Genomic DNA, 8,244 nt, shown 5'->3' on the forward strand with positions numbered 1-8,244 from the left:
CAGACACAAGCCCACCTCTGTAGCCACTAGACTACTAATACCGATAATTCTCCAAAAGTGGTAAAAAAAAAATCAGTTAAACCTCCCAAAATAAAAGAATACTTCCTGTCCAGCACATGTACACTGATTGGACCCACCGGTTTCTTGAACTCCATACAGAGATTTATAGCAGAGCATGAGACAATCAGCATAAGTGGCGGAGCAGAGACCGGATCCAGGAAAAGTGATATCTTTTACAAGACCACCTGTTGAAGTTGGACGGAGCTGCAATCCTTTCAGGGGGATTAAGGGTTTGTTGCATTTCATCTATTTTTGGCAGTGGCCTCGCATGTCATAATTCTGCTAATGGGGTGATTCAAAGAGCTTGTGCATTGCAAATGAAGTGTGGGACGATGCCTGGAGAGCTCTGGGAGGCTATTAGATGTGGTCCACGAAGAGGAAAATGCAATATGCTAAAGAAATCATTGTTTCCTCTCACATTTAATCCGTGCAAGGAATTACATTTCCTGTTCTGGTGCTGATCTGTATTTGTGCAGAGGACGTTGTTAAATATGTGCAAAGTCACTAGAAGGGCTGTCATATAAAAGTGTTAAGAGGCCACACACACACACACACACACACACACACACACACACACACACACACACACACACACACACACACACACACACACACACACACACACACACACACACACACACACACACACACACACACACTAGAGATCCTTAGTAAGAAGTAAAGGTTTTGAATTATCCTTGAATTGCCACTAGGGGCAGGCTCGTTTTCTATTGAACCTCCATGTTAAAACGTCCAGTTTTACAGGAAAAACAAACATATTTACATCCTGGTATGAGAAAAAGTGGTTTTGGTATCATGGCTCGGTTTTACATCCATGAGAACTGGACAGGTGGTGAATTTTATCTCCCTCATCAGTTAACATTATGTGAACATTTATTTATAATTAGGGGTGACGCATATCGCAGTCACAGTAGTTGCAGCTTCACATGTCATTGTGTCATTTAAATAGACTTGTAGTCAAAACCACCTAAACCAAGATCAGAGAGTATCAAGACAAGACCAAGACCAAGAGCAGAGAGTATCAAGACCAAGACCAAGATGGAGGCCAAGACCAAGACAGAGACAGACAAGACCATGACCAAGACCAAGACAGAGACAGACAAGACCATGACCAAGACCAAGACCAAAACAGACCAAGACCAAGACTGACCAAGACCAAGACCAAGACCAAGACCAAAACAGACCAAGACCAAGACCAAGACCAAAACAGACCAAGACCAAGACCAAAACAGACCAAGACCAAAACAGACCAAGACCAAGACCAAAACAGACCAAGACCAAAACAGACCAAGACCAAGACCAAAACAGACCAAGACCAAAACAGACCAAGACCAAGACCAAGACCAAGACCAAAACAGACCAATACCAAGACAGACCAAGACCAAGACCTAGACAGACCAATACCAAGACAGACCAAGACCAAGACCAAGACCAAGACCAAGACTGACCAAGACCAAGACCAAGTCAAGACCAAGACTGACCAAGACCATGACCAAGACCAAGACAGACCAAGACCAAGACCAAGACCAAGACCAGGGGCCTGTACTACGAAGCGGGATTTGGGGTTAGCGAGGTAACTTCAGGTTTAACCCTGGGTTTTCAGGACTACGACGGTGGTTCACTTCTTAGCGGGGCACATCGCCATGGTAACTTATGCTGAACCGCTAACCTGCTCCGGAGCAGGTTATGTTCGAGATACAGATCGCCGGGTATAAAAGCACCGCCCACTGACCAATCAGCTCTCTTGGAAAATGACATGCCCTTTCGAAGAGAATCCAGTGGAGCGCGGTACGCGGATCGTGAGAGGATCCCTCCGAAGAGAACGCGTATTCTGGGACCACCAAAACCCCTTTGCTTTCCCTGTATGAACGATCCAAAAAAATAAAAAAAAAAAAGGAAAAAAGGAAAAAAAGAAAAAAGAGGTGGAGGAGAAAATAAAAAATAAATCAATCAACCCTAACCTAATTAACCCTAACCCTAATAAAACAAATCATCACCCAAAATCCGATGTACAGTCAATCCAAAACTAATACCAATTAAATAAATAAATCAAGAAGAAATGAAAAAGAAGATGCATTTGTAAGGGGATAGCAAAAAAGGGATTTTCAATTTCGTCCCTCGAACATTCTGAGAAGTCACTTTAAAATACTAAATACCCCCCTCCTGAAAAAATAAAAAATTAAATAAAATAAATAAATAAACCCAATTCTTTGGTACAGCATCAGCACAAGTTATCGGTCAACAACAATAGTTATAGAACCAAGGACTGTCTCAGAAAATTAGAATATTGTGATTTTCTGTAATGCAAACACAAAAACAAAAAAATGTCATACATTCTGGATTCATTACAAATCAACTGAAATATTGCAAGCCTTTTATTATTTTAATATTGCTGATCATGGTTTACAGTTTAAGATTAAGATTCCCAGAATATTCAAATATATGTTTATATCCCTATGAATTTACGCATTTATACAGTCAGCGATCTTTTGCCAGCTGTCTTTCCTGCATTTTGCAGCTGCAACTGTGTTGCTTTTTGCCTGTATTATATGCCTATACTCATCATATTTCCGTAAAATTATTGTTTGCTCTTCGCTACTGAAATAAGCGGCTCTGACAGCGGACTTCTCCATGCTTGCGATTGGTCATGCGCTGAAAACACTGCCCCTTTTATGTGCACGCGCTCATATCCAGATTGGAGAAACCTGGGTTGATATACCGAGTTGATAACCGCCGTCGTGTGACCGCTTAGCGTGATTGCAATTGTCCCGCTTAGTGAATCTGGATAAGGAAAAGATATCCTGGATATGTTGAACTTGCTTCGTAGTACAGGCCCCAAGACTGACCAAAACAGACCAATACCAAGACAGACCAAGACCAAGACCAAAACAGACCGATACCAAGACCAAGACCAAGACCAAGACCAAGACTGACCAAAACAGACCAATACCAAGACAGACCAAGACCAAAACAGACCAATACCAAGACCAAGACCAAAACGGACCAAGACCAAGACCAAGACCAAAACAGACCAAGTCAAGACCAAGACTAGTTCAGCTCCAGACGGAGACCAAACCTAGTAATGTCCTGATCCTGTTGAACTCACTATAAATGTTTCCATCCATCAGCTGAGATCAGATCTGTGTGGCGACTGCACTACTGCTGGATTGACACGACTACTAACTAGTCCCAAAGTCCTCTAACAGAATAACCAGCCTCCAACACCCCCCTCCACCTCAGAAAAGGAATGAATAGTAAATGTTACTGATTTAAATTGGACTGAATTTGGAGATGAAATGTGAATTTTAAATATTAAAGACTGAAATTACATTATTTCCATTATAGTAATCAGATTATACTGAAGAGCTGGTGATCACCAGGTTCTGTCTACTTGCAACGGCATCTCAGTTATCCAAGTCCGAGACCTGGAGAGACCCAGAGACCCGAGACCGAGACAAGACCAAGACCAAAGACTGTTGAGACCGAGACAAGACCAGGACCAAAGACTGTTGAGACCGAGACAAGACCAGGACCAAAGACTGTTGAGACTGAGACAAGACCAGGACCAAAGACTGTTGAGACCGAGACAAGACCAGGACCAAAGACTGTTGAGACCGAGACAAGACCATGACCAAAGACTGTTGAGACCGAGACAAGACCAGGACCAGAGACTGTTGAGACCGAGACAAGACCAGGACCAAAGACTGTTGAGACTGAGACAAGACCAGGACCAAAGACTGTTGAGACTGAGACAAGACCAGGACCACAAAAAGTGGTCTAGTTTCAACCTTCGTTTTGGTAGCGACACATGAAACGGGATGAATCGGCAGATTTAATCTGGTGGTTTGTTTATTTCCCCAATTTGTTATTATATTGTTATTATATACTCAGACACCTACTGGTGATGATGTAACGAGGGATTTACAGCCTTGCACAAAGAAAAGAAGCAAAAACAGGATGAAATTTAGGGAATATATCATTTTTACTTTACTCCCATCTTCCATCACATGTACTGCATTTCACATGTGCACAGTCATTGTTTCTGCCGGGCTGTTTACCCTCCGTCCCATAAACCATTTCAAGCTGCTCGTCGTCTCCCACAGCCGCTTCCAGGAGCTGTAAAGGGAAGTCAGTTAACATTAATCTGGGCAGCAGTAAGAGCCCCCTGATGAATGGCTGCAGGCTGCTTGGCGTTTGCATGTCGGGGATGGACGTAACCTCGCCGCAACACCAGGATGCTGCGTCAGGGTGGTGAAATATGAGCAGCTCCTTGGTGTGTCTACGTGATGTATGTTGTTTGTCTCCTCTTGTGTCACCGCATCTTTTACCACCATTACCATCCATCAGATCATTTAATATAAAAATGAATATAAAGACTGAAACCGTTTTGCCCAGGAGAAATAATTGCACGCTGCTCTCTACCTGCTCTATTTCGCCTGTGAATTATTTAAAGGGGCAATCATGTCAAATTAAATTCAGCCGGGAGATAAATGGACTTCAATGCAAAGCAGCAAAAAAAAAGGAAAGAAGAAGAAGAAAACGTCTCCCCATGTTTAAGGCGTGATTAGGATCAGATAAGACAAGCGGTGTAATGGTACGATAAGAAGATGAATAGAGGATTGTTCCCCATGTCTCAGGGACGTTAAAATAAAGCTGATTACATGACGTAAAGGCAATTTCTCATATCCCTGTTGTTTAGTCACCGATGAAAATTTCAGTTTACTTCGGGTCATTTGGACAAAACGGTTCAGGGAGCTTCCTGATCTTAGCTCACCTTGTCAGGTTGTCTGGTTCTAATGGATTTCCAACAAAAGCCACAGGATGGACTCACAATCAGTCAGAGAAACAAAGAATGTGACAAAAAAAGACATCAAAACGATGAGCCGAATGCTACAGGATCATTAAAGTTTTCTTATTTATTCATACACCCATCAACAAACATTAGCAGCATCATCAACAGACAATATATCCAGCATACAATATATACAAAGGACTCCTGCAGATCTACTTTTTTAATTTATTTAAAAAAAAACAACCAAAGTAAACATTCAGCACCAAGTCTACAAATTTCTCCATATGTCATACTTACAAAAAATAAGTTCCCAGGCCTCCTGAAATGTTCTTCATGCATATGATGCGAGTGCTGACATCATTTCCATCCACGGTTCAACATCTGGGGCAACTGAACTCCTTTAATTATTTTATCATTGCTATCGGCTGATGTAGCAACGCAAGGTCGTTAAAAATGACCGGCTTGCTGATTGGGTAACGTAATGCGTCACGCATCGCGTCACTTCCTGGTGTTGCGGTCTGTTGCTGCTGCACGGCGTGCAGGCTCAGATCCCTCCTGACTTTTTTGTCTAAAACTTAGATTGTTTTCTGGTAAAATATAGCACTATATCTGGTACATTACTGTCTTTATTTCAACACTCGCTCATTTTCTCTTCCGTAACATTCACTGTCACCAATCACTGATACATTTTCTGTCCGTTAGCCTCTGTTAGCATCTTAGCATGGCCTCTCCGTCTCCCACAGTTTCACCTCTTTGCTGCTCAGTGTGTGAAATGTTTAGCTATTCCTCTGCCTCCTATAGTGAAGACGGTAAGTGCTTAAAATGTAGTTTATTTGCAGGGCTGGAGGCGAGGCTCAGAGGTCCGGTTCGGCCAACTAAACCATAGTCCGATAGACTCGTCAGCTAACCAGACTAAGCTAGCGGCAGCAGCTGAGCGTAGCCGCTCCCCTGCAGCTCCCGAGCAGCCGGCCAGTCAGGGCCAGTGGGTGATGGTTCGGAGGAAGCGTAGTCTTAAAGGGCTCACGGAACACCACCACCCCCTTCATGTGTCTAACCGTTTTTCCCCACTCAGCGACACACCCGTTGAGAAACCGACCCTGGTGACTGGCGACTCCATAGTCAGGCATGTGAAGCCGACTCCAGAGACCATAGTTAGATGCATGCCAGAGCAGGCGACATTGAAGCAAATTTGAAGCTACTGGCAAAGGGTAATCATAAATATGGTAAAGTTATCATCCATGTCGGAGCTAATGACTCCCGTCTTCGCCAGTCGGAAGTCACCAAAATGAATATTGTCTCGGTGTGTAACTACGCCAAAAGTATGTTGGACTCCGTAGGTTTCTCTGGCCCCCTCCCCAATCTGACCAGCGATGACATGTTTAGTCGCATGCTCTCGCTCCGCCGCTGGTTGTGTCAGTGGTGTTCAGAAAACGACGTGGACTTTATTGACAATTGGGAGACGTTCTGGGGAAAACCCGGTCTGATTAGAAGGGACGGCATTCATCCCACCCGGGACACACACAGACCCCCAGTCTGGCCCTCGGCAGGAGGGTCCCCCCTTATGAGCCTGGTCCTGCTCAAGTTTTTCCTTGCCACTGTTTGGCTTAAGGTTTTTCTCCCACTAGGGGAGTTTTTTCCTGCCATTGTTTATGTAATAACTGCTCGGGGGTCATGTTCTGGGTATGGGTCTCTGGAAAGCGTCTAGAGACAACTTTTGTTGTATTAGACGCTATATAAATACAATTGAATTGAATTGAATTTAAAATCTCTCGATCATATTTATATATATGTGGCTCTGGTTTCATTTCATGGTTGCTTTTTTGTCTTAAGGCCTCTTGAAATGAGGAGCAAAGCAGCTTTATCCTTTGGAGGATTTGTGGAGATGATGGGGCAACAAACCAACTGTGATTGAGCTTCGACAGTTTATTACCGTAGATAAATATAGTAATTAAAGAGGATAGGAGTGAAGTCATTGCAATGATGGATATCGACGGGAAGAAATACTTTAACTTAGTTCAGGTAGCCAAAAAATGGGCCATTTGCATTTGAGTTATTACTTTTAATGAGTTTGTTTTCAAATAAATACATTTTAGATAAATACATGAATAAATACAAATAAATGAATTAAATTAAATTAATTAATTAATATTACATACAATTATATTTATGTATTAGATATTCATATTAAATAAATAAATAAATATTATCAAATAATTATTCTACGTGTGGATGCATGATCATAAGAGAGAAGCTGCAAGCATTATCGCGATCACAAGAACAGTACCGTTGATTATAAAAGGATTATTAAAGTACATTTGATACATGCTGAAAAAAAAGGATATATTTGGCATAAGAAGCAAAGCAGCTTCATCCTTTGGATAATTTGTGGAGATGATGGGGCACCAACCAACTGTGATTGAGCTTTGATAGTTTATAACCGTAGATAAATATAGTAATTAAAGAGGATGGGAGTGAGCCACACATGTTTGATCTCAGCTGATGGATGAAAACGTTTATAGTGAGTTCAACATCATCATCCACTTCTCTGTGTTATTGTGCTGCAGTTGAATACAAGCTCATATGGAAACTAGCTGAACCAGGATGGAGCTGATGTAACCAGGTTTGTTTTTGGGTCTCGGTCTTGAGCTGAACTAATCTTGGTCTGGATACTCTCTGGTCTTGGTAGTGTCCTGGTCTCGGTTTAGGTGGTCTTGACTACAAGTCTACTATGCACTTTAACAAATGTTCAAATGGCAAATAAACATTATCTTATCTTCTCTTATCTTTTTTTTTTTACCTTGTCTGCACACATATTAATGATTGATACCATGTAGGTAAAAACCAACGGCATATATATATGTGCATTATTGCTATATTTAATACATACATAAATATATACATACAAACCCAGTGATTTTTTTTTTTTTTTTTTGAGGGGGGGTGGGTGGTGAAATCCACTGCCAATCCAGGAAGCAGGAACACACGGAGGCACACGTCAAGCACTGGAAATCTGCAACAAAAACCACAAACAAAACACAAAACCAACAAAACCAACACAGAGCCGACCAAAACACAAGCAGCAATCAACCCAAATCACAGTCTGAGCTAAGCTACCGCTAACTAACCCCAAAAACTACAGAGCAAGCATGCAGGTGAACAAGCCAGTGTGTATGTCTATGTGTGTGTGTGTGCGCGTATGTATATGATCATGCGTGTGTGTGTGTGTGTGTGTGTGTGTGTGTGTGTGTGTGTGTGTGTGTGTGTGTGTGTTTGTGTGTGAGTATGCGTGTCTGTGTGCACATGTCTTTGTGGCTATGTGTGTGTGTGTGTATGTGTGTGTGTATGTATGTGACTGAGTGGCTATATATGTG

This window comes from Cololabis saira, chromosome 11 (assembly GCF_033807715.1).
Source record: "Cololabis saira isolate AMF1-May2022 chromosome 11, fColSai1.1, whole genome shotgun sequence".
Lineage (NCBI taxonomy): Eukaryota > Metazoa > Chordata > Actinopteri > Beloniformes > Belonidae > Cololabis > Cololabis saira.